General features: G+C 52.0%; 1 long non-coding RNA gene across 1 annotated transcript; it reads left to right on the forward strand.

Annotated features, from left to right (window-relative positions):
* Window positions 1–10,847: 10,847 nt before the first annotated feature.
* On the forward strand, window positions 10,848–16,058 carry LOC114589797 (uncharacterized). The gene is made up of 2 exons (XR_013391722.1): window positions 10,848–11,711; window positions 12,099–16,058. It is a non-coding gene; the product is annotated as an uncharacterized LOC114589797 (long non-coding RNA).
* Window positions 16,059–25,159: the final 9,101 nt, after the last annotated feature.

Here is a 25,159-nt window from a genome sequence, read left to right on the forward strand (position 1 = left end):
GGGCCAGAGGGGACTCAGAGAGCAGCAGTTGGAAATCAGGACCAGCTTCCCCACCAGAGCGCAGTAGGGGGGAGGAGTCCCAGGTATCGGGATCAGGAGGCTCACCGCCAGCGGGAGGAGAGGAGTCAGGATTGGCCACGCCTCCATCGGAGAGCGAGGAAACGGTCAATAGGAAGGTTGAAGGCTGGGCGCGCGCGCCAAGTTCAAATGTACAGGAGGGCGGCGCAGTTGGCAGCCCGGATAGGGAGCCAGGTCCCAAAGCCCGCCGAAAAGAGGGGGAGGAGTCAGGGGGGTCAGCGTCAGCGTCAGAAGAGTCCAGAAAGGAGGAGACCCCGGGGGGCAGAAGGACCCAGAGGAGAAAGGAGAGACGGAAGAGGTGGAGTAAGGTTAGAGTCTTAAGCTGGTGTACAGGGGGTGGAGACTCAGATGGAGCTTGGTCCTGATTTCCAACTGCTGCTCTCTGAGTCCCCTCTGGCCCCTTCTTCCTGGGGTGTCCCCCTAGGCACCCCCCTTGCTCTGACCATGGGAGCCCCTTTCTGTGAATCTTCCGATTCGCTGGAAAGACTCAGAGACCTCGGGCCGCTGTCATCGCTAACATTTCCTTCGGATTCCTCCCCCTCACTCTCTATTTCCTCCCTTTCCTGTGCCTCTGCTCCTGAGCCCCTGACAGTTGCCCATTCATTTTTTGCATTAGTCTTTCTCAGGGATATCGCTTCCCTGGGGAAAGCCACCATGATGTCTTCTGCTCCAACAAGTTTTTATATTTTCCCCATAAATTGCTTTTTTTACCAAATGTTTCAATAACCATTTATGCATTTTGGTCTTCTCATACCTTAGATGTGCATCTATCTGCTATCATGACCCTCATAGTCTAGAATATCTGTATTTTTAAAAAGTTATCCATTCCTATAGCCAGTAGGGACATGACACCTCATAATATAATTTCAAATTCGGTAGAGAGAAGCCACCTCTTTCTTTACTATCTGTTAATAGTTTGTATTTAATCTTTGGTTTCTTCCCCTGCCAGATGAATTTAGATACATCTTTTTGCCATTGTTTGAAGCTCCACTGACCACAGGTATTGTTTGAAATAAAAATAACATTCTTGGCAATACTGTTGTCAGGGCTGCCCCAGGTCCCAGCTCACAAGAGACCAACGCCAAGTCCAGTTTATATACAAAGATGTTTATTGCAGTGTATTGTACGCTCCACAGCCGAGGCGCGCAGCCCCACGTCTGTTATGCTTGGACCGCTGAAGTCCCCTCTGAGTCAGTCCCTCCTCTGCACCAGTTTAAGAGGCTTGTGCTGCTCCACCTTCCTTTCTTTCCTTTTCCGCAGGGTCTTCCTGCCCCCTGGGGTTTCGCCCCTCCTGGATTCCCCTGACGCGGAATCCCCAGACAGCTCTTCCCCCCTCCTGCGTGCTTTGGGACCTGGCTCCTCCTCCGGGCTCCCTGTTCTTCCGCGCGCCTCCACATTTGAACTTGGCGCGCGTTCGCAACCTCTAACCTTCCTCTTGACAGTTACACTACTCCCTGCACTACTCCCCTCCCTTTCCGGGACGATGTCTTGCTCCGATCTCCCCTCCCTCTCTGCTTTCGGACCTGCTTCCCCTGTCACTCTGGAATCTCCACCCCCTTCACTGCGCTCTGGCGGCAGAAGCCGGTCCCGACTCCCAGCTCCCACTTTGGGTTCCCCCGCTGGTCCCCTGCTCCTGACGAGTCCCCCCTGTGACTCCCCTTGGCCTGACCACAGGCGCCCCCTTCTGGGAATCCTCCGATTCACTTGAAAGACTCATGGAATCCCTCAAGTCATTGTCATCCTCTTCCTCGCTGTCCTGGGATTCTTCCCCCTCGCTCTCCGTCTCCTCCCTCACCTGTGCCTCTGTCCCTGAACCCCTGACAACTGTACATTCATTTTCATAACTGAAATTCTTCCCCAAAATTCATCCTTCCCCAGACATCCGTAATTTCTTTATCTCTTTCCACGTTGTTACATACCTATCCTTAAAAATATTTATATTCTTGACTGTTAGCCATGCCTTCCCCTTTCCCCTCAATTATCAATTGTGTTGCTACTTGTAGCTCATTTTTATTTTGTTCTGTCATATTTACAGCAGTACCCTAACTTCCGAGCAGACGTGCTGTTTGCGCTGGAATTGCTGGATAAAGACTTTAGAGATGAGCAAGAGAAGGTGGGGTTTATCTTATCTCATTTGCATGGAGAAGCTAAAGCGTGGCTGCGCAATCTGTGGAGAGATAAGGATCCGGCGTTCCGAAGTGCGGATGCCTTCATTAAAGCGATGGATTCGTGTTTTTTATCAAATATAGACATTGATATCGCCAGAAAAGAGATACATGGGCTGAAACAAGGGAGAGCCACTGTAAGGCAGTATCATTCCCGCTTTTTTGCATTGGTCAATGCGCTGGGATGGGAGAAAGATTCAGCTGCAGTCAGAGACCTTTTCTGGGAAGGGTTGAATGGAGCTGTGAAAGACGAAATTGCAAGGGGGGAGAGACCCCAGAGCACTCAGGAAGTTATTCAGAGGGCGCTGACAATTGGGGTGCGCCTGGAAGAACGTCCATGGAGGAAAGAAGAAGGGCGTTGGGGAAGCACGCCAGCGAGAGCACCTCCCCTCTTTCCCAAGGATGCAGCGCGTGCGCAATCCACGCCTCCGCTGGGAGGGGGAGAGGAACCGATGGAGATTGGAGGCGCCAGGGCTCAGTCAGCAACCAGAGCCCTAACACCGGGAGCAGTCAAAGCGAAGCCTCCTAGAGGGAACAGGAAGTGCTACATCTGCGACAGTGCTCAGCACATGGCGAAAGAGTGTCCCCAGAGGGTCCACAAGCACACTGCAGCCTCCGCAACAGTAACAGAAGCAACTCAGCAGAGAGAACCACAGCAGGGAAACGACGGAGTCTGGCTGGAGGCAGAGGCACTGGGACCCAGCCAGACGAGTCAGTGAAGCAGTCCCCAGAAATTTTGCAGCCCACAGACCGTCTCCCGCCCAAACCAGTGGTGCAGCTCACCGCATCGCTCCAGCTACCCAATGGACTCACACTGGAAGTGCCAATTACCATTGACTCTGGTAGTAACGCAGACTTTATAGGACTGGATTTCACTAAGCAACACAGCATAGCGCTACTGCCAGCCACGCTGCCCCTGAAGGTTGTCACGGTGGATGGCAGGGAATTGCTGGGGGGGCAGGTGGTGAAGCAAACGCCCCCGATGGTGATGCAAATTGGAAATCACCGGGAAGTCATCAGCTTCAATGTCACCCAACTGTCGGACACGCCTGTAGTATTGGGCATGAGTTGGCTGCACAGGCACAGCCCAGCATTGGCTTGGTACCAGCGCCAACTGACTTTCGGCTCCTCCTACTGTGCAGAACACTGCATTCTGCCTAGCCCGGAAGGGGAAGAGGATGACCCACTGCTACAATTAGGCACGCTGCAAGCAGTGCCCCACAAGTACGCAGCGTTTTTGGAGGTTTTCTGCGAGAAGGAAGCGGACAAGCTACCTCCCCACAGGTCCTATGACTGCAAGATTGACCTCCTGCCGGGGGCGACGCTGCCGACCGGGAAACTGTATTCCATGTCTGAAGACGAACTGCAGGAACTCAGGGAGTTCATAGATCACAACTTGAAGCGCGGTTTCATCCGGGAGTCCAAGGCAGTGGGGGGCAGTCCCGTATTCTTTGTGAAGAAAAAAGAGACGCCCCAAAAAAGGCTTGTGGTAGACTATCGAATTTTGAACTCGAAAACCAAGCCCACGGCCTTCCCCATGCCCAAAATCGACGACCTGCTCGCGACGGTGAGAAAAGGACGCGTTTTCACCAAGTTGGATCTGCGAGGGGCGTACAACCTTATTCGTATACGGGAGGGCGACGAGTGGAAGACGGCCATGTTCACACCCCTGGGCACCTATGAATACAGAGTTATGCCGTTTGGATTACAAAATGGCTCCCACTGTTTTCAAGCCTTCATGCATCACGTGTTAGCGGGACTCCTCTACAAGAAGTGCGTCTGCTTCCTGGACGACATCCTGATATTTTCAGAATCGCAGGAGGTTCACGAGAGAGACGTCAAGGAAGTTCTGCAGAGACTACAGCAGCACAGACTGTACGCCAAGCTGGAGAAGTGCCAGTTCGACATGACGGAGGTGGATTTCCTGGGCTACAAATTATCGGACAAGGGGCTCGCCATGGACAGCGCCAAGGTTCGCTCAGTGTTGGACTGGAAGAGCCCACGCAATCGGAAGGAGGTCCAGCGGTTTGTCGGCTTTGCAAACTTTTATCGCAAGTTCATCAAGGGGTTCGCTATGCAGACGGCGGCCATTACCGACACGCTCAGCTCCAAGAAGAAGAAGTTCATCTGGACGGAGCAGGCGGAGCAGTCCTTTCAGAAACTCAAGTGTCTCTTCTCGTCCGAAGAGCAGCTACTGCATGTGAATCCCAGCAGACCGATGAGGGTTGAAACGGACGCCTCAGACAGGGCCGTGGGAGCAGTCCTGTTGCAGCAAGACCCGCATGGGGACTGGAGGCCGTGCGCCTTCTACTCCAGGAAGCTCAGCAAGTCGGAGCAGAACTACACCATCTGGGACAGGGAGTTGCTAGCCATTCATGCAGCATTCAAGGCGTGGCGGCACTTCCTTATCGGAGCCAAACACACAGTGCAGGTACGCACAGACCATAAGAACCTGGAGTACTGGTGCACGGCACGGTTCCTGAACCAGAGGCACATACGCTGGGTGGAGTTCTTTGCGGATTTTGACTTCAGGATAGAGTACATCCCAGGCGACAACAACGTCATGGCGGATGCACTGTCCAGGAAGCCGCAATACCTCGAGGAGGCGGCACCAGCGGCAGCCAAGCACATTTTCGCACCGAAAGCGTGGGCGTGCGCTTCGGCAACCGTGGACCTGGATGCGGTACGTCGCGCGCTGCAGGAGGACTCCTTCGCACAAGCCAAGATGGAGGAGGTGCACAGGGGCACGGCGAAGGATGATGAGTTCCAGATACGCGACGGATTGCTCATCCGCAAAGGGGCCCTCTACGTACCGGGAGACGACCTCCGCGCGAAGGTACTACAACAGTTGCACGACGCACCCACCGCCGGGCACTTTGGCAAAGAGAAGACGGTAGAATTAGTAGCCAGAGACTTTTGGTGGCCCAAGATGCGGGGGGAAGTCGCAGACTACGTCTCGAGGTGCGACACCTGCCAAAGGGCCAAACCAGTGCACAAACCGCCGGCGGGACTGCTGGAACCGCTGCAGACACCGCTCGAACCGTGGGAGAGGGTGGCCCTGGACTTTGTCACGGATCTACCCAGCTCGAGGGGCAAGACAGCAGTGCTAGTGGTGGTGGATATGTTCACCAAAATGCCCCACTTCATTCCGTGCGCGAAGGTGGCCACGGCGGAACAGACCGCCAAACTGTTCATAGACCACGTGTTCAAGGTTCACGGTCTACCACGGTCTATCCTGTCCGACCGGGGGCGGCAGTTTATCTTGAACTTCTGGCAGAAGTTGATGGGCATCCTGAACGTCAAGATCAACCTAGCGTCGGTGAGACACCCGCAGACCAACGGACAAGCGGAGCAGGTCAACGCCATCATGCAGCAGTACCTGAGATGCTACGCGAATCAGCAGCCTGCAACATGGGTGGACTACCTGCCGCTCGCTGAGTTCGCCTACAACAACACGAAGCACGTGTCCACGGGGGTGACACCGTTCTTCGCCAACAATGGGAGGCATCCCAGAACCTTCCCGGGATTAGAGAGAGTGGGGGAGGGGGAGCCACAGGCAGCGGACGCCTTCGCGTCAGAGTTGCAGGAGGTCCACGAACAGCTTCGAAGGCAGTTAGAACTAGCAAAGCACGCATACAAACTGCAGGCTGACAGACACAGAAGGGTTGGGGAGGACATACAGGTGTGAGACTGGGTTTGGTTAGCAGCCCAGGCAGTGCCGGCCAGATCGTTAGCGAAGAAGAAGCTCGGACATAAGCAGCTAGGGCCTTACCAAGTCGAGGCATAGGTCAATCCAGTGGCATTCCGGTTGACAGTTCTGGAGGGGTCCAGAATGCACCCGGTCTTCCATAGATCAGTGCTCACGCCCTACAAGGCACCTCACAGATTTCAGGAGCCAGGGACGGCACCAGACCCGCTCAGAGAGCCTCCCACAAGGGGGAGGTCGCCAAGGGGGGAGCCCACCAACGAGGTCACAGAGATTTTAGACTCGAGATGGGGGGAAGAGGGGGTTGAGTATCTTCTCGCCAGAGAAGGTACCCCGGCCAGCGCCAACAGTTGGGTGCCGGACTATGCTTTGGAGGAACCTCTGCTTAAAGACGAGTTTCATGCCCTTTTCCCACACAGGCCCATGCCAGCCGAGTATTTCGACGACTGGCTTTTCACACCCACACTTTCAGCCAGCACGTTCCAGGGGTTCGCCTCGGACGAGGAACCGGCACTAGACACACGTTCCCCGGAGGGATCACGCCTCAGACCGCTCTTATTGGTGGGACGATCGACCAGAGGAGCAGTGGCGCAGGAAGTGGCTGGGGGGTCCTGGGCAGGCAACGTCCCCAGAGGAGACCGGGGGAGAGACGGACATGGACGTGTTGGGGGAGGACCTTGGGTTCGAGCACGGAGGCAAAGAGATGGAAGCAGAGGAGATCGACGTCGGCGAGAGCACGGAGGACGAGCCGGACTTATCCGGCTGGATGCACGCCACGGGGGACGAACTGTATCCGGCACTCACCCCCACAAGGACGGAGCACCCAGTACCCACACCTGAAGGAGGGGAGGGGGGAAGGGGGGGCTTCGAGGGGGGGATGGATGTCAGGGGCTCAGGAGCAGAGGCACAGGAAAGGGAGGAAATAGAGAGCGAGGGGGAGGAATCCGAAGGAAATGTTAGCGATGACAGCGGCCCGAGGTCTCTGAGTCTTTCCAGCGAATCAGAAGATTCACAGAAAGGGGCTCCCATGGTCAGAGCAAGGGGGGTGCCTAGGGGGACACCCCAGGAAGAAGGGGCCAGAGGGGACTCAGAGAGCAGCAGTTGGAAATCAGGACCAGCTTCCCCACCAGAGCGCAGTAGGGGGGAGGAGTCCCAGGTATCGGGATCAGGCGGCTCACCGCCAGCGGGAGGAGATGAGTCAGGATTGGCCACGCCTCCATCGGAGAGCGAGGAAACGGTCAAGAGGAAGGTTGGAGGCTGGGCGCGCGCGCCAAGTTCAAATGTACAGGAGGGCGGCGCAGTTGGTAGCCCGGATAGGGAGCCAGGTCCTAAAGCCCGCAGAAAGGAGGGAGGAGACTCAGGGGGGTCAGCGTCAGCGTCAGAAGAGTCCAGAAAGGAGGAGACCCCGGGGGGCAGAAGGACCCAGAGGAGAAAGGAGAGACGGAAGAGGTGGAGTAAGGTTAGAGTCTTAAACTGGTGTACGGGGGGTGGAGACTCAGACGGAGCTTCGCCGGTCTAGCTTCTAGCTGCGGCTTGAAAATGGAAACTGTACTTCAATAAAGACTTTTGTACATTACTACCGGCTAGCGTTGGTCCTCTGTGAGCTGGGACCTGGAGGCAGCTCTGACAATACCTATCCTTAAAAATATTTATATTCTTGACTGTTAGCCATGCCTTCCCCTTTCCCCTCAATTATCAATTGTGTTGCTACTTGTAGCTCATTTTTATTTTGTTCTGTCATATTTTTCACCAGTAGGTTTGTTTTATTTTTATTTAACTTGAATCCTGCCACCTGTCCGACCTCAGATATTGTGTATATTTGGTATACTCGCCAACAGGTTTCCTACAAGGTCATCTGCATATGATCTCCTTTTATTTGCTGTGCACCCATCTGTTATACCTTTTATTTCTTCATCAGATCTTTTGTTCCTTGCCAGGGTCTCTAATACAAATATACAATAAACAATAAAATAAACAGTAACTAAAATAAACAATAACAGTGACAGGGGTCAACCCTATCTTGTCCCTTTTGTAATTTTACATTATTCTGTGCCTCATTACATCAATACATCAAGCCCAAATAGGCTCACCACCCAAGCGGGGTGGGGGCGGGAAGTCAATCCTGGCTTTCAGAATGTAGTGATAAGACCATGGCACTTCCACAAGTGAGGACATGATCCTCACCAAAAATCATACTATACCCACACCAAAAATCAAATCCAGCATGTGGTGAGAGCCCTAATATTGCCATGGAAGACACCAGGTCCAGAGCCTGTGAGGAGGGGGTGGCATCAGCATGGACATTGAAGTCCCCCAAAACCTCCAAGACCCAGCCTGCCACCACATCCAACAGGCCTGACAGGGTGGCTACTGGTGGTTGGTACACCAGCCAGACAGCCAAGCTCTCCTTTGTGCCCCACACTAGGCCAGCACATTTAATGCTGGAGATTGATGGTGATGGCAGAGCCCTGAAAGAGCAATCCTTCTGGATTAACAACGCTAACCCTCCCCCCCGACCCACAGTCCCCGATTGGTGGAGGATGGAGAAACCTGGTGGTGACATCTCATAAAAGGTGAATACTTCGCCTTCGTGCACCCAGGTCTCTGTCACACAAGCCAGGTCAACCCCCAGCGAGATAAGTCTCGCAAGGTGGCAGTTTTATTGCCTATGGACCTGGCATTGCACAGCACCAATGACGGAGGTGGATAATCCCTGCTCATGTCCCTTGGGATGGGGCGTAGCTTGGAAGGGGTTCGAGCATCACCGCATCTCAAAATCCTTCATAGATAATATTTACCCCCACTGCCGTACCTCCCTTGCCCTTTGACGGTGGCAATCCCAGACCCCACGCTAGCCTCCCCTGTAGAGGAATGATAACATAACATCCCTGGGCCAAGTCTCCCAAATTGAAAAGGTATGATATTGAGATGAAAAATCAGCAGGACAAACATCCCCAATAGGTAAAACCCATCCAGCCACACCCCAGGTAGCGAGGGGAGCCCCACACTGGTCCACTAACTGTCAATCCCTCTCTCCCTCATAAGGTAGCCAGGCTATTAACTCTTTCTGTGCCTTTGGGAGTATTAAAGAGGCATGTGCTGTAAAATGGAGGTCACTAGCCAGCAGAGAGCCGCTTCATGTTCAGAGACTCCGTCCGTCCTATCTCACCCTTTGGGTGAGTCATTCTTGTAAGTTTTAGGAGTATTAGGCAAAGGCCCAAGTATAGCCTGGGTGCTTGGTTTCAGCAATCTATCTGCGACATGAAGTTCTTTAGAAGTTGTTGCCATGAGAGTGTCAGAGTTGCCAGGTTCATCTTCTCCATCGCTATCGCTTGGGGAAAGATCAGGGAATTGCATAGTCGTCTTTCCTCGAGATGAAGGGCTATTGGGCATATAGTGTTCCGAGCTATAATGTCCTTATGTTTTGAATTGAGATTTTATGCTCAATTGAGATTTTATGCTCTTTATGCTCAATAATCTCCTCTTCAGTTCTTCTAATTCTTCTAATTCCAAAGTCACGGGTTTCTCTTCCTCCTTCGTGCAGGTATTGTTTCTTATTGGCGTTTGCTTTGGTTCTCTGCCGGGGACTGGCTGCCTCACTGTCTCATCCTTGAAAACCCTTATCAGGTAAAGAAGGTGAGACCGCCATAAAATGTTTTTCATCTCCATAAGTCGAGATGGAAGAGCTGGCATTCTAAAAGTCATAAATAGGTGTGTGATGTTTCTTATGCTGGGCAGGAAATGGAAATTTTTCAGATCTACTTTTTGGTAATGGCAGGTCACAAGCTGAGATAAGGACGTCATAATTAACCTGCGATTCATCCACTTGTACTCATTTTGATGAATCTCAAGCATTATCTGGTTCACTTGGAGGACCTGGCAAGGCTTTATTTCATCCATGACTTGTACTGATAGTTCGCTGGCATAGTTGTGTCTAATCCTCCTTTTAGCCCTTTGGGCATTTATAGAGGGAGGGCAATTATCCAAGTATTCCTCTATATTAGTTATTTTGGTGAAAATTTCATTCAGTCTTTGAAGAACTAATTAGACCATAGTTTCTGCTGACATCATATAAATCTCTTGGTAAGGGTATATATCTGGAATCTGCTGGAAACAAGTTCCTCTATTTGTCTTGTTCTAAAGACATGGGTGGGTCAGCATTTGGGATGGGGGGGATCCCTCCTACTCCTGTTTTCTGGGTGAAATCATCTCCTTCCCTCCTTGAAAGGGGGGAGGGGTCGGATCATCTCCTTCCTTCTTAGAGTGGGGGAGGGTTCCCCCAGCAACATTACTCACAATTTGCTCTGTTTCCGAGCTAGGAATGAAGGTGTTGGCTTTCTGCCACTTCTCTGCGTTGGAGGAATTGTGAGTCCCAATTACCGTATTTTTTGCTCTATAAGACTCACTTTTTCCCTCCTAAAAAGTAAGGGGAAATGTGTGTGCGTCTTATGGAGCGAATGCAGGCTGCGCAGCTATCCCAGAAGCCAGAACAGCAAGAGGGATTGCTTCTTTCACGCACAGCGATCCCTCCTGCTGTTCTGGCTTCTGAGATTCAGAATATTTTTTTTCTTGTTTTCCTCCTCCAAAAACTTGTGGTCTGGTGCGTCTTACAGAGTGAAAAATATGATATGCTGTTTTGGCTCTTAATGCCTCATTTTTTCCTTCTAGCAGGCATAATTAGCAGCGGGGTGAGCTCCCGTTGCTCGGTCCCTGCTCCTGCCAACCTAGCAGTTTGAAAGCATGTCAAAGTGCAAGTAAGATAAATAGGTACTGCTCCAGCGGGAAGGTAAATGGTGTTTCAGTGCGCTGCTCTAGTTTGCCAAATGTGGCTTAGTCATGCTGGCCACATGACCCGGAAGCTGTACGCCGGCTCCCTCGGCCAATAAAGCGAGAGGAGTGCGCAATCTCACAGTCGGCCATGACTGGACCTTTTATCAGATCAAGGCCAGGTCTTATGTTCAATGGATGAAAGCTGTGTGTTAGTTGCAAAGACTGCAGTCTACCTTCTTTAGTATTCCTTCTTACGCTAAATCGAATTGAGCCATAAAACAGTAGATAATAAAACATTAAAACAATAAACCATTAGGCTAAAAGCAAAGAAAACAAAATGACAACTAAAAATATAAACATAGGGTCAGAAGATGGCTAAAACCTAATTAAAAGCTTAATTGAAGGCAGGAGGTTCTGGCTAGGCTGCTACCTCCGTCGCCATTTTGGCTCACAAATGTTTGTTTGCTGCTGCTGCTGTTTTTATTGTTGATGTTGCTGCTGTGCACGTGTCCTAGGGGTCCTAGGAGGCCATTTTGGATGAAGGCAGAGTGACCGGAAAGAGGCGCCACCAGAGGAGAGGCAAATGAAGACATGCCACCACCGCCATATTGGTTGAGGGCAGTTGGGCCTAGCCTGGCCATTTTGTGGCACTGGTCTCCCTTGTGAGGTGGGCGCCTCATCTCTTGAGGGGTCCCAGGAGACGTTAGGGGTCCCTGTGGAGAAGGAAGGGTGGAGCCCCCCCATCCCCTCAGGGAGGAGTTCCAACAGTGCCTTAGGGGCCTTAGCCTTTCTCTGGTTTGTTGTTGCTGCTGCTGCTGCTGCTGCTGTTATCATTATCCTCAGTATTATCCTTATTCTCCTCCTCCTTCTCTTCCTTGCAGCATTTCCCTGAGCGCTAAGCTCCTTCAGGAGCTGCCCAGGTAGACTGCCACTGGCACGGGAGGCTCCACCCGAGAGAAGAAGCGCCTAGGAGGCCAGGGTAGCCCCACAAGGTGGGCTTCTGTCCCCCTGGGCGTCTTTTGGGGTACAGGGGCCTCCGCCCTGCCAACCTTTGGCCCCCCTCACCCTGCCGGCTTGCAGATAAGGTGGGGGGCGAAGGCCTGCTGGGTGCTGCTGTGAGGACGGCGCGCCTGAGGGGTGCCCTGCTGGGCTGGGGTGAGGGAGGGGGGGGCTGTGAATCCCATCCCTCTCTCTATGCTTTTTATTTCTCTCTCTTCCCTCTTTCATTTCCCAAAGAAGTCCTGGGAATTATAGCTCTGAGCTTCCTTTCAGTGGGTTGGACTAGATGCCTCTTGATGCCCCTTCCATGTCTCCCATGCTCCCTATCTCTCTCACTGTTACTCTCCTTTTAATGGCACTTCCCCCTTTTTTTCCCCTAGCTGGGCCTCCATTTCTTAGCTGGGCCGCCTCCAGGAAGCCAAGTGCTGGCGCCTGCAACTTTGCCTGCGACTGCTGGGATTGCTCTGACAAGATCCATTGACACTAGTTTTGGCGTCACCAAAGGAATCAGGGAGATGTGCTTCAATTCCCCTCGCAGATAGTATTTAACCCATCACGGCATCTCTCAAAGCACCCTGGGAACTGTAGTTTCCTATGGGGGGAGAGAATATTCTGCACAACCTTTCCCAAGGGAACTCTGGGAGTTATAACTCTGAGAGGGTCTCTGTGGGAAACAGAACAAACTACAGTTCCCACGATGTTCCCCAAAGCACCATGGGAACTATTGCTTGCTCTGGGTGTTGAGGGTTGCGAATCCCTTGACAGATCTAGTTCCCAAGCCCATTTCTTTTCCTAGGGAACTCTGGGAACTGTAGCTCATGGGAGGAACATCACTTGGTGTCCTGAATTCTGGGAACTGTAGCTTGCTCAGGGCGCCTGATTCCTTCTCCTTCTAGGCTACCGGAATGGGCTGGAACCGCCAAGTGTCACCTTGGCCTGCGACTTTGAAGGCACCGCCTGCAGCTGGGAGGACGTCAGCATGTCTGGGTACTGGTGGTGCCCAGGGTGGGGCAGAGGCTGGGTGTGCGGCTCCGACTCCCCCTTCAACCACATTCTGGGCACCGACCAGGGTAAACTTGCTTCATTTGAAAGGCAGAGAAGCATTGCTTAGCAGTTAGAGCACCCCTTTGACCTGGCACCCCCCAACCAGGCTGGTACATGAGCACCTCGGAGCAGCGAACCAAGCCGCCTGACTCCGCTCCCTGACCATGAGTGACGCAGCCACAGCCTGTGAACTCCGCACCTGGTACAGTATGGCTGAGAAAGGTAAGCTTGGGGCACTGGTCGGAAAACCAACAGGAGCAGAGCCATGTACTTGGCCTTTTTCCCTGTGTGGAGGAAATGCCACCAGGCACAGTTGTCGTAATTCCGTACATTTCTAAGCTGCAGGACATATCGTGGTGCTATCATATAATTATTATTTATTGATTTCCAGACCACTGACCCGCCTGGTAGGGCCAGCATAATGAAATACCATTCTTATCATGAAATTTACTGATGCCCTGCTTCCCGTCCCCCGTTGGGATTCCTGGCAGCTGACTGATAAAAATGAGAGCAGTTGAGATGAGATGTCATTCTGCAATTCTCGCAGGGGTCAGGCTAGATGACCCCCGGGTCCCATCTCCTCTGTTTATATAACTATGGTTCCCACCTGCAGGGGCCAGGCAAGATGACGCCTGGTTCCTCACCCCTCCGCCCTTCCTGTGCAGGACTCAACGGAAGCTTCCCTGTGGAGCTGAGCCACGGCAACCACATTGTCCCCTGTGGTGAAGCCCTGCCTCATCCTCAGGCACCTGGCGCCCCCTGCTGGCCTACACCGGAAGAGTCCACAGTGCTTTCCAGTTAGGTCTTGGGCTCCTCGCCCTCCCCGGCCGGCTCCTTATCTGGAGCATGTCAAGAGCGCAGGTGACCTTCTCCTCGGTGGCGAGTGTGGCACTGGACAACGTGTAGTTCATGAACTGTGGCCCCCAAAGTAAAGCTTTATTTTCCGCCTCCCCAAAACCTGGCCAACCAGATAGATTGCTTGGAGGCAACTCATTAACCGTCCCAACATTTCCAAGTCCCTGGAGCTGCACCCCAGGCAAGCCGTGCCTGCCAAGCAGCTGCGTGGCCCCTGCCTGCACCGAGGACTGTGGCGACAGTGGAGATGAACGGGGTTGCGGTGACCGGTCAAGGGGGCATTCGAGGCCAGGGGAACATTGGCACCACCGGAAGGGAGGGGGTTACCAGGAAACCTCCCAACCAGGCCAAAGCATTTGAGGAGGGTGCAAAGTATGCTGGCTGAAATGGGGCTTACCCTGGGGAAAATCCTGAGCGGAAGTTGCAAGTTGGTGGCCACCACTGCCTCTTGTGGCAGGGAGTTCCATAATGTGCGCTTTGCAAAGAAGTACTTCCTTTCTTTGATGTGTCCTGAATCTTCCAGCGTCCAGCTCCATGAGTTCTACCATTATGAGAGGGAGAAAAACTTTCCTCCATCCACATTCTCCAGGCCATGTCTCATTGGCCTGGAGAAATCACATCTTTGCACAATTTAATGCACAAACAGTCAAAGAACAAATAGGAAATAGGAACAAATAGGAAAACTCCCCTGCGTTTGCTAAATAACCACATCCCTCATTTGTGTTGCTGGGATAAATTTATTTAACACTCTGACGAGCTCACCTGCCAAAACACAGGAGAATATCAACAATCCAGGACAGAAAATTTTACCCATAGTGTTTTGTTTTTCCAGAATCAGCTAAAACAGAAGGGAGAGGTCACCCGTTAACCTGTAAGGGAGCAAATATTCCTTTGAGAAGTTTCTCCCGAAATGGAAGGCACATGAGACTCTGTAATTCTCTTCTTTGGGAGGTGGGTGTCGTGCAAAGTGGCCTTGGTGAGCTGGATGCGAAGGAGGCACGTCCCAGGCCTTTGAACTGTAACAAGGACAACCTGGGAGGATCTCTCACCTACTGTGCCTGCACCTCCTCACTCTCTCAATCGCTCTGCTCCCAGCCGAGAACAAAGACCAACCTCTCTTGTGGGGTTAATGTTACATATGGTGTTCCCATTATTTAGGGACTGGTGATTCGCTTCATCATTAGGGTCCAGACTGAGGTTCCCAGGGTGGCACGTGGACTCCATGGCACCCTCTTAGCACTCACCAAGGCCCCCTCTTAAAAAAGTTTCCCCAAAATCTGTTAGTTTTTACAGTGCTACAAGACCATTTGTTTTGGCAGTTGAGGGATTATTTATTTATTTATTTATTTATTTATTTATTTATATTGCCCTTTATTTTACATCACTGTAAATTATTAAATAATAAAAAATAGTGTTTGTTATTTAAATCAATCCATATAGCTCATTGGGCAGAGCACAAGACTCTTAATCTCAGGGCCATCCTTTGAGCCCCATGTTCCCAGAGTTCCCTGGCAAGAAGGGAACCCTACCCCTAACAAAATCCTAACCCTAACCCAGGGGTTGGCAAGGCCATGGGCCAGATCACTCCCACAGAAATCGCATCTGTGTGTGTCTGCGGCTCTGGAAATTGCTTCTGCGCATGCCCAGACGCCGAAAATCACTGCGACAGCTCAGTCTGTAGAGCAGGAGACTTTCCATCTCAAAGACCTGGGTTTGAGGGGCAAAAAGATTCTTCCCTTGCAGAGGGTTGGACTACAAAAAGACCTTTGCTTTCCTGCTCTCTCCCAAACTGGGAAACTCCCAATGGAAAGTGCTCTGACCTTTCTCTTTTTCTTCATAGGGGTTTTCACACCGTACAGTATCTGCTCTCTGACCGGGCTTGGTTTAAAAGCCTCCAAGTATTCCTTGGATCGAGCAGTGCTAATATTTGCTCTGCTAATCTTTCCACCAAACTGGCCAGCTTCTGGATTAAACACTGGATGAAATGCAGATTACGTTCTGTATTTAAAACAAATGTCAAATCAATAAAAATTTTTCAGGAGAAATGCTAAAAATATAATTGAGAAGAGACAATTTAAGGAAAATTCACCAGAAAGTATTCCTCTTTGTTGCGGTTAGTGGCTGTGGACATGGCATAACATTACAGCACATGACTCCACCCCCCAAGAATCATGGGAACTGTAGTTTGCCCCTAAACTATAAGTCTCAGCACAACACATGACTGGCTTATCATAGAGACCACTGCATGCAAAAACTTGTGGTGCTAGAAGATCTTGCGCCTTATATTTACCCTGGGATCCCAACCACCCCTGCCCAGGACACCAGAGTCAACTCTACGGCTGCAAATATAACGTTTGAAGTGTTTAAGGTGCATTATACAAATGTGACACTAGATGGCAATTGTGAGGTTATGGCAAATTCAATATATTCTTCAAAACACCTTTTTTTTTTTTAAAGTGTTTTCATTTTTTAGATTCCACCACTCACACAGGTTCAACGGAGTTGCTGTCCATCTGAAGATCATAAGGCCTTTTGTGCCTATATCAATCCCTCAGTTGGTAAAATCAAAGAAGTACAAAATACTTTACAACTCTCTCTCTCTCTCTCTCTCTCTCTCTCTCTCTCTCTCTCTCTCTATATATATATATATATATATATATATATATATATATATAAATGTTGGAAACAAGCCTCCTTCTTCGGGAGAAGCTGGCAACTCTCCCAGGCTCCCGGCTTGGTATCCGGTGACCTCCCTGGCTGCAATCCCCGCAGGATCCAGGCTAGGTCTCAATAGGCGACACTTCCCAGCGTGGGAAATGCACACCCCCTCCCTCCTGCTTCCCTGGCAGGGAAAAGAGATAGTCAGAAACGTCTGTTTACATCCTTTATTTCTGACTTTGCAGCACTACAGGGTCCCCATCAGGGGAAAAGGCAGAGTACAAATAAATGTATAATAATTATAATAATAATTTCAAACTGGGCATTTTTTGTTTTCAATATACAATGCTGGCAAGAGAGAAAGGCCACCCATAACTTAGAGTGCAGAGGTGAAACAAGCATATGATCCCCCAATGAGGGGGTGTCATAGAAATTTAATAAAATTAGTTTAATCAATGTAATAATAACATTGCCTTGACCTGCTTGGCTGAAAAATCTTGCATGGCTTCTGGAAAACCCACTGGAGGCTGTAGTTGAACTGGGGGGGGGGGGGGCACATGCAAACACCTGGCCCATTGTCCCAGGCCTCCTTGCCAATGACATCCTTTCACCCATAATGCTGTGACCTCCAGGTGCTTGGGTCCCCTAGAAACACTGGTGAGGTGAGCTTTCATTTTCTTTTCCCACTGAGGATTGGAAAGAGTTGAAAGATTAGAAATATTTGAAAAAGATGGAGAAGAAGATCCGATACGACCATTAAAGCTAGCTGCCTCTGGTTGCTAACTTTTATTTTGGCAGATTATTATCAAATGGCCCTGGCTTCTTTTTTTAAAGTTTACATAATAATAATAATAATAATAATAATAATAATAATAATAATAATAAATTGTATACCATCCTCTTACCCATAAATCTCAGGGCAGTTCACAGCATCAGATAAACAAAATAAAAAAACACACAAAATACATAATAAAAACAAAGACAACCCAATAATTTATACCCAGCCAAAGCTTGACTTTCTGATATCTGAAGATCAGTCTCCTATTAGAGGGACAGGAGCAGGCTTGGCAAAACTAGAAAGAAGTCTAACGGAAATTCTCTGTGCCTCATCCTTGAATGATTTCGCTCTCTTGCCCATCATAAGGCAACCCCAGTGGGCAGCTCTTCCTCGACTGACCCTTTGTCGGAAGGAGGGGGGTCCTTTGCTTCAGGGTCCTTGCTTGAGGCCGGGGGGCCTCTGTGGCCTTCCCTCCACTTCGACTGGAGACCCAGCTGCCCCCCCCCCGGACAGGGAAAGCCATGACAGCTGGACAGCCTCAAGGTCCGCATCTTGCCTCCAAAGACGCTTTGGCTGCCTCCAAAGACACTTCGGACATTTAAGCCAGTGCAGAAGTTGGCAGCCAGGTTGCTAACCGGGGCAAGACGGATTCAGCATCTGACACAGATCCTACCTTGACAGCACCAGCTGCACCCAATTCCAAGGGCTACTTCTAATGGAGAAAGCCTTCAACAGCTCAGGAGAAGGAAGGAAGGCGTGAGCGAGGGAAGGAATGAGCGCAGGAAGGAAGGAAGGAAGGGGTGAGAGAAAGAGAAGAAGGAAAGAGAGAGGGAGAGAAAGGGAGAATTGGAGGGAGAAAGAGAGGAGAGAGCGAGAGGAAGGGGAAAAGAGAGGAAAAATAGATGGAAGGAAGGAGAGAGAGAGAGAGAGAAGGAAGGAAGAGGAAAGGGAGAAAGGGAAAGAGAGAGAGAAAGAGAGGGTGGAAGGAAGGGGAGAGGGAGATGGAAGGAAGGGAGAGAGATGGAAAGAAGGAAGGAAGAGGAGAGAAAGAAAGAAAGAAAGAAAGAAAGAAGGAAGGAAGGAAGGAAGGAAGGAAGGAAGGAAGGAAGGAAGGAAGGAAAGAGAGAGAAGAGAGATTGAAGGATGGGGATAGAGGAGAGGAAGGAAGGGAGAGAGAGAAAGCGATAGGGAGAGAAAGATTGAAGGGAAGAGAGAGAAAGAAGAGAGAAAGATAAAGAGAGAGAGAAGAAGGAAGGAAAGAAAGAGAGAAGGGAGGAAGGACGAAGCAAGGAAGGAAGGACAGAGAGAGAGAGAGAGAGAGAGAGAGAGAGAGAGACAAGGGAGAGAGAGGGGGGAAGGAAGAGAGAGAAGGGGGAAAGAGAGAGAATGAGAGAGACACAGGCTGTTTTTTGTTGCATATGCGTAGTAAGAAGACGAATAAGTTTTGTTTGGGCTTATCTTGGTTTCGGGTTTTTTTGGGTGTGCACGCATATTCACCCAAACATGACAAAACAAAGAAGGCCAAATAAAGCAAAACAGGTTCACTTTGTTTCAATATGCACACCCATATGCATATAAAGAAGACGTTTATTTAACTTGGGTTCTGATTGTGAACGCATATTCACCCAAAAATCGCAAAATGAAAAGTCCAAACAAAGCAAAAGCCATTGTTTTTTGGTCACCTTGCAAAGAAAATAATGAATAAGCTTTGATTGGGCTTTGACATGGTTTCAGGTTGTCTGGCCTTGCACACAAAAACAGCAAAGCGAAGTGAAAGAATCCCTAAGAAAGGAAAACTCGTTGTTTTTGCTTCCATATGCATAGCTGAAAGAGGAATAAGCTTTCTTTGGGTATCTTTCCCTTGGTTTCAGGTTCTTTCGCTGTGCACCCAAAATTCGCAAACGAAGGGAGAATCCCAAGCAAAGGAAAACTGGTTATGTTTTATTCCATCTGCATAGAAAGAACAAACTTTATTCGGGTGTATTTCACGGTTTCTGGTTCTTTAGGTGTGAATGCATATTCACCCAAAAAACACAAAGCGGTGAAAGAAGCCCAAACGAAACAAAGGAGGGTTTTAAACAGAGTTCTTTTGTTTCATAAAATCCCAAACAAACGAAAACTCATTGATTTTGCTTCTATTTGCATAGAAAAATACGAATAAGCTTTATTTGGATTGGTTTCATGTTTTTTGGCTGTGCATGCATATCCGTCAAAAATCCAAAAGGAAGTGAAATGTCCAGACAAAGCAAAAGCCGTTGTGTCAGAGCTGCCCTAGGTCCCAGCTCACAAAGGACCAACGCCAGTTCGTCGTTATATAAAACAGTCTTTATTAAAGCTCAGTTCCGCTTTCACAGCCGCGGCGCGCAGCTCTACGTCTCAAACTCTAGACCGCCGAAGCTCCGTCTGAATCTCCTCCCCCCAGACACCAGTTTAAGACTCTAGCCTTGCTCCACCTCTTCCTTTGCTCTCTTTTCCTCTGGGCCCGCCTGTCCGCTGGGGTCTCGCCTCTCCTAGACTCTTCTGACGCTGAGTCTCCTGAGTCCTCCCCCTCCCTCCGGCGGGCTTTAGGACCTGGTTCCCAATCCGGGTTTCCTGCTATGCCGCGCGCCTGTATATTCGAACTTGGCGCGCGCGCCCAGCCGGCCACCTTCCTCCTGACCGTTACACTGCTCCTGTCACTGCTTCCCCCTTCGGGGAGGCTAGCTGCACCTGACTCTCCCTTCGTTCCCTCACTCTGCGATGGAGGCGTGGCCACCCCTGACTCATCTTCTCTCCCTGCTGGAGGAGAAGCTGGCCCTGATACATGTGACTCTTCCCCCTCACTACACTCTGGTGGAGGAGCTGGTCCTGCTCTCCCGCTGCTGCTTTGGGAGTCCCCGCTGGCCCCTTGCTTCTGGTGTGTCCCCCCTGGGACCCCCCTTGCCCTGGCCATTGGCGCCCCCCTCTGGGAATCTTCTGATTCGCTGGAGAGACTCATGGAATCTCTCGGGCCACTTTCATACTCCCCTACGCTGCCCTCAGATTCTTCCCCTTCGCTCTCCATTTCCTCTCTCCCCTGTGCCTCTGCTCCTGAGCCCCTGACATCCATCCCCCCTCGAAGCCCCCCTTCCCCCCTCCCCTTCTTCGGGTGCGGGTTCCGGGTGCTCCAGTGCTGTGGGGGTGAGTGCAGGGTACAGTTCTTCCCCCCTGGTGTGCAGCCCGCCAGCTGGATCCGGCCAGTCCGTAATGGGTTCGTCGACGTCAATCTCCTCTGCTTCTATCTCTCTGCAGCTGTGCTCGAACCCAGGATCCTCCCCCAACACGTCCATGTCCGTCTCTCCCCCTGTTGCCTCGGGCGATGCTGCGTGTAAGGGCCCCCTCCGCAGTTCCCTGCTCCACCCCACCTCCGGTTGATTGTCCCACCAATAAGAGCGGTCTGTGGCAAACCCCGAGAGTGATCCCTCCGGGGATTGTGTGTCTGGCGCCGGCTCCTCATCTGATGAGAACCCCTGGAACGTGCTGGCTGAGAGTGTGGGTGTGAAAAGCCAGTCGTCGAAATAATCTGCCGGCATAGGTCTGTGTGGGAAGAGTGCATGGAACTCGTCTTTGAGGTAGTGCTCCTCCACTGCATAGTACGGTACCCACCTGTTGGCGCTGGCCGGGGTACCTTCCCTGGCGAGGAGATATTCAACTCCCTCTTCCCCCCATCTCGAGTCTAAAATCTCCATGACCTCGTTGAGTGGCGCCGCCCTCGGTGACCCTCCCCTGTTGGCGATTTGCTGAGTGGGTCTGGTGCGTTCCCTGGCACCTGAAACCTGTGGGGTTCCTTGTAGGGTGTGAGCACTGATCTATGAAAGACTGGGTGCATTCTGGAGCCCTCCGGGAGTGCCAACCGGAAGGCCACTGGATTGATTTGTGCCTCGACTTGGTAAGGCCCTAGCTGCTTGTGTCCGAGCTTCTTCTTAGCTAACGTCCTGGCCGGCACTGCCTGGGCTGCTAACCAGACCCAGTCCCCCACCTGGACGTCTTCCCTGACTCTCCTGTGCCTGTCTGCCTGCATTTTGTAGGCGTGTTTTGCTAGCTCCAAGTGCCTTCGGAGTTGCTCGTGGACCTCCTGTAACTCCGCTGCCAAGGCCTCTGCTCCCCGTGGCTCCCCCTCCCCCTTCGGCTCCAACCCCGGGAAGGTTCTGGGATGCCGCCCAGTGTTGGCGAAGAACGGTGTCACCCCCGTGGACACGTGCTTCGTGTTGTTGTAGGCAAACTCGGCCAGCGGTAGGTAGTCCACCCAGGTCGCGGGCTGTTGGTTCGCGTAGCATCTCAGGTACTGCTGCATGATGGCGTTGACCCTCTCCGCTTGTCCGTTGGTCTGCGGGTGTCGTGCCGACGCTAAGTTGATCTTGACGTTCAGGATGCCCAGCAGCTTCTGCCAGAAGCTCGAGATGAATTGGCGACCCCTGTCGGACAGGATGGACCGCGGCAAGCCGTGAACCTTGAACACGTGGTCTATGAACAGCTTGGCGGTCTGTTCCGCTGTGGCCACCTTCGCGCAAGGAATGAAGTGCGCCATCTTGGTGAACAGGTCTACGACCACGAGTACCACTGTTTTGCCTCGCGAACTGGGCAGATATGTGACAAAGTCCAGGGCCACTTTCTCCCACGGCTCGAGCTGCGTCTGTAGCGGTTCCAGCAGTCCCGCCGGCCGCCTGTGTACTGGTTTGGCCCTTTGGCATGTGTCACACCTAGTGACGTAATCCGCGACTTCTCCCCTCATCTTGGGCCACCAAAAGTATCTGGCTACCAATTCCACCGTCTTGTCCTTGCCGAAGTGCCCGGCGCTGGGCGCGTCGTGTAACTGCTGCAGTACTTTCGCGCGGAGGTCGTCTCCCGGCACGTAGAGGGCCCCCTTGCGGATGAGCAGTCCGTCGCGTATCTGGAACTCGTCGTCCTTCACTGCGCCTCTTCGCACCTCCTCCATCTTGGATTGTGCGAAGGAATCCGTCTGCAGCGCGCGACGTACCGCGTCCAGGTCCACGGTGGCTGAAGCGCACGCCCACGCTTTCGGTGCGAAAATGTGTTTGGCCGCCACCGGTGCCGCTTCCTCGAGATACTGCGGCTTCCTGGACAGTGCATCTGCCATGACGTTGTTGACTCCCGGGATGTATTCTATCCGGAAGTCGAAATCCGCAAAGAACGCCGCCCAGCGGATGTGTCTCTGGTTCAGGAACCGCGCCGTGCGCCAGTACTCCAGGTTCTTATGGTCCGTGCGGACCTGCACTGTGTGTCTGGCTCCGATGAGGAAGTGCCGCCACGCCTTGAAGGCTGCATGAATGGCCAGCAACTCCCTGTCCCAGATGGTGTAGTTCTGTTCCGACTTGCTGAGTTTCCTGGAGTAGAATGCACATGGCCTCCAGTTCCCTTGCGGATCTTGCTGCAACAGGACCGCCCCCACCGCTCTGTCTGAGGCGTCCGTTTCGACCCTCATTGGTTTGCTGGGGTTTACGTGCAGCAGCTGTTCTTCGGACGCGAGGAGACGCTTGAGTCTCCGAAAGGACTGCTCCGCCTGGTCCGTCCAGGTGAACTTCTTCTTCTTGGAGCTGAGGGTGTCCGTGATGGCCGCCGTCTCCATCGCGAATCCCTTGAACTTGCGATAAAAGTTGGCGAATCCGACGAAATTCTGGACTTCCTTCCGATTGCGCGGGCTCTTCCAGTCCAACACCGAGCGGACCTTGGCGCTGTCCATGGCGAGTCCCTTGTCGGACAGCTTGTAGCCCAGGAAATCCGCCTCTGTCATGTCGAACTGGCACTTCTCCAGTTTGGCGTAAAGTCTGTGCTCCCGTAGTCTCTGCAGGACCTCCTTGACGTCTCCCTCGTGAGCCTCCTGTGATTCCGAGAAGATCAGGATGTCGTCTAGGAAGCAGACGCACTTCTTGTAGAGGAGTCCCGCTAACACGTGGTGCATAAATGCTTGGAAACAATGGGAGCCATTTTGGAGACCAAACGGCATAACTCGATATTCATAGGTGCCTAACGGCGTAAACATGGCCCTCCCGCATGCGTATAAGGTTGTACGCCCCTCGTAAATCCAACTTGGTGAAGATTCGTCCCTTCCTCACCGTCGCGAGCAGGTCGTCGATCTTGGGCATGGGTAATGCTGTGGGCTTTGTCCTGGAATTTATGATTCTGTAATCAACTACCAGCCTGCGTTGGGGCGTATCTTTCTTCTTCACGAAAAACACGGGACTGCCCCCCACTGCTTTGGATTCTTGGATGAATCCCTGCTTCAAGTTGTGCTCTATGAACTCCCTGAGTTCTTGCAGTTCGTCTTCAGACATGGAATACAGTTTTCCAGTTGGCAGCGTCGCCCCCGGCAGGAGGTCAATCTTGCAGTCGTAGGGCCTGTGGGGAGGCAGCTTGTCCGCTTCCTTCTCTCAGAAGACCTCCAAAAACGCCTTGTACTTGTTAGGTATCGCTTGCACCATGCCTAGATGTAGCTGTGGTTCATCCTCTTGTCCCTCCTCTTCCTGGCTGGTCCGGATGCAGTGTTCCGCGCAGTAGGAGGAGCAGAAGGTCAATTGACACTGGTACCATGCTAAAGCTGGGCTGTGCCTATCCAGCCAACTCATGCCGAACACTATGGGCGTGTCCGACAGGTGGGTGACGTTGAAGCTGATGACTTCGCGGTGATTTCCAATTTGCATTACCATAGGCGGTGTTTGCTGTACCACCTGTCCTCCCAGTAGCTCTCTGCCATCGACTGTGACTACGTTTAGGGGCATCGTGGCTGGTAGGAGCGCTATGCAATGTTGCCTGATGAAGTCCACTCCTACAAAGTCTGCATTACTGCCAGAGTCAATGGTAATAGGAACTTCCAGGGTGAGTCCATTGGGCAGCTGGAGTGATGCGGTGAGTTGCACCACTGGTTTGGGTGGGAGGGGGTCTGTGGGCTGTAAAATCTCTGGGGACTGTTTCACTGACTCGCCTGGCTGGGCCCCAGTGCCTCTGCCTCCAACCAGGCTTCGTCGTTTCCCTGTATCTGTTCCCCCTGTTGAACTGCTCCCCTTACTGTTGCTGAGGCTGCAGTGTGCCTCTGGATCCTCTGGGGACACTCTTTGGCCATGTGCTGTGCACTGTCGCAGATATAGCACTTCCTGTTCCCTCTAGGAGCCTTCGCCTTGACTGCTCCTGGTGTTTGGGCTCTGGTCGCTGTCTGAGCCCTAGCACCACCTATCTCCATCGGCTCTTCTCCCCTCCCCAGTGGAGGCGTGGATTGCGCGCGCCCTGTCTCTCTGGGTAGGAAGGGAGTTGTTCTGGCTGGTGTGCGCCCCATACTTCCCTCATTCCTGCTCCAAGGGCGTTCTTCCAGGCGCACGCCTATCGCCAGCGCTTTCTGCACGACTTCTGTGGTGCTGTTAGGTCTCTCCCCCCTTGCCAGCTCATCTTTCACTGGTCCATTTAGCCCCTCCCAGAACAGATCCCTGACGTCAACGGAGTCCTTCTCCCAGCCCAGCACATTTACTAACGCAAAAAAGCGGGAGTGATATTGTCTCACAGTGGCTTTGCCCTGCTTCAGTCCATGCATTTCCCTCCTGGCCACATCCACATCTACTGTTGATTTAAAACAATCGTCCATAGCCTTGATAAAGGCTTTTGAATCTTGGAGGGTGGGATCATTTTCGCGCCATAAATTGCGCAGCCACGATTTCGCTTCCCCATGCAGATGAGTTATTATGAAGCCTACTTTCTCCTCCTCATCTCTAAAGTCTTTCCGAAGCAAATTGAGCGCAAAAACTATGTCTGCTCTGAAGTTAGGATACTGCTGCAGGTTCCCGTCGAAGTGGGCTACGATGCTGCCACCCCTCTTCCCGAGGCCAACCCCCTCCGGCTTGGGTCCTGGCTGCCCCTCTTTGCCCCAACGTTCCCACCTGGCTTGCAGATCCCGGCAGAGCGCTACTGCTTCTTCCTCCCTCTTTTTGGATGCTGCTACCTCTGCGTAAAGCGTCGTGACTGCTGCTTGCAGGTCTTTCACTTTGTCTTCGGTAGTCATCTTTGCCGATCTTCGTGAGCTCACAAAACACCAAGTTTTGCCCCTCGCTGCGCCAACTCACGCTGCGAGGGTTGAATTTGTGA

This window comes from Podarcis muralis, chromosome 2, assembly GCF_964188315.1.
Source record: "Podarcis muralis chromosome 2, rPodMur119.hap1.1, whole genome shotgun sequence".
Taxonomy (NCBI): Eukaryota; Metazoa; Chordata; class Lepidosauria; order Squamata; family Lacertidae; genus Podarcis; species Podarcis muralis.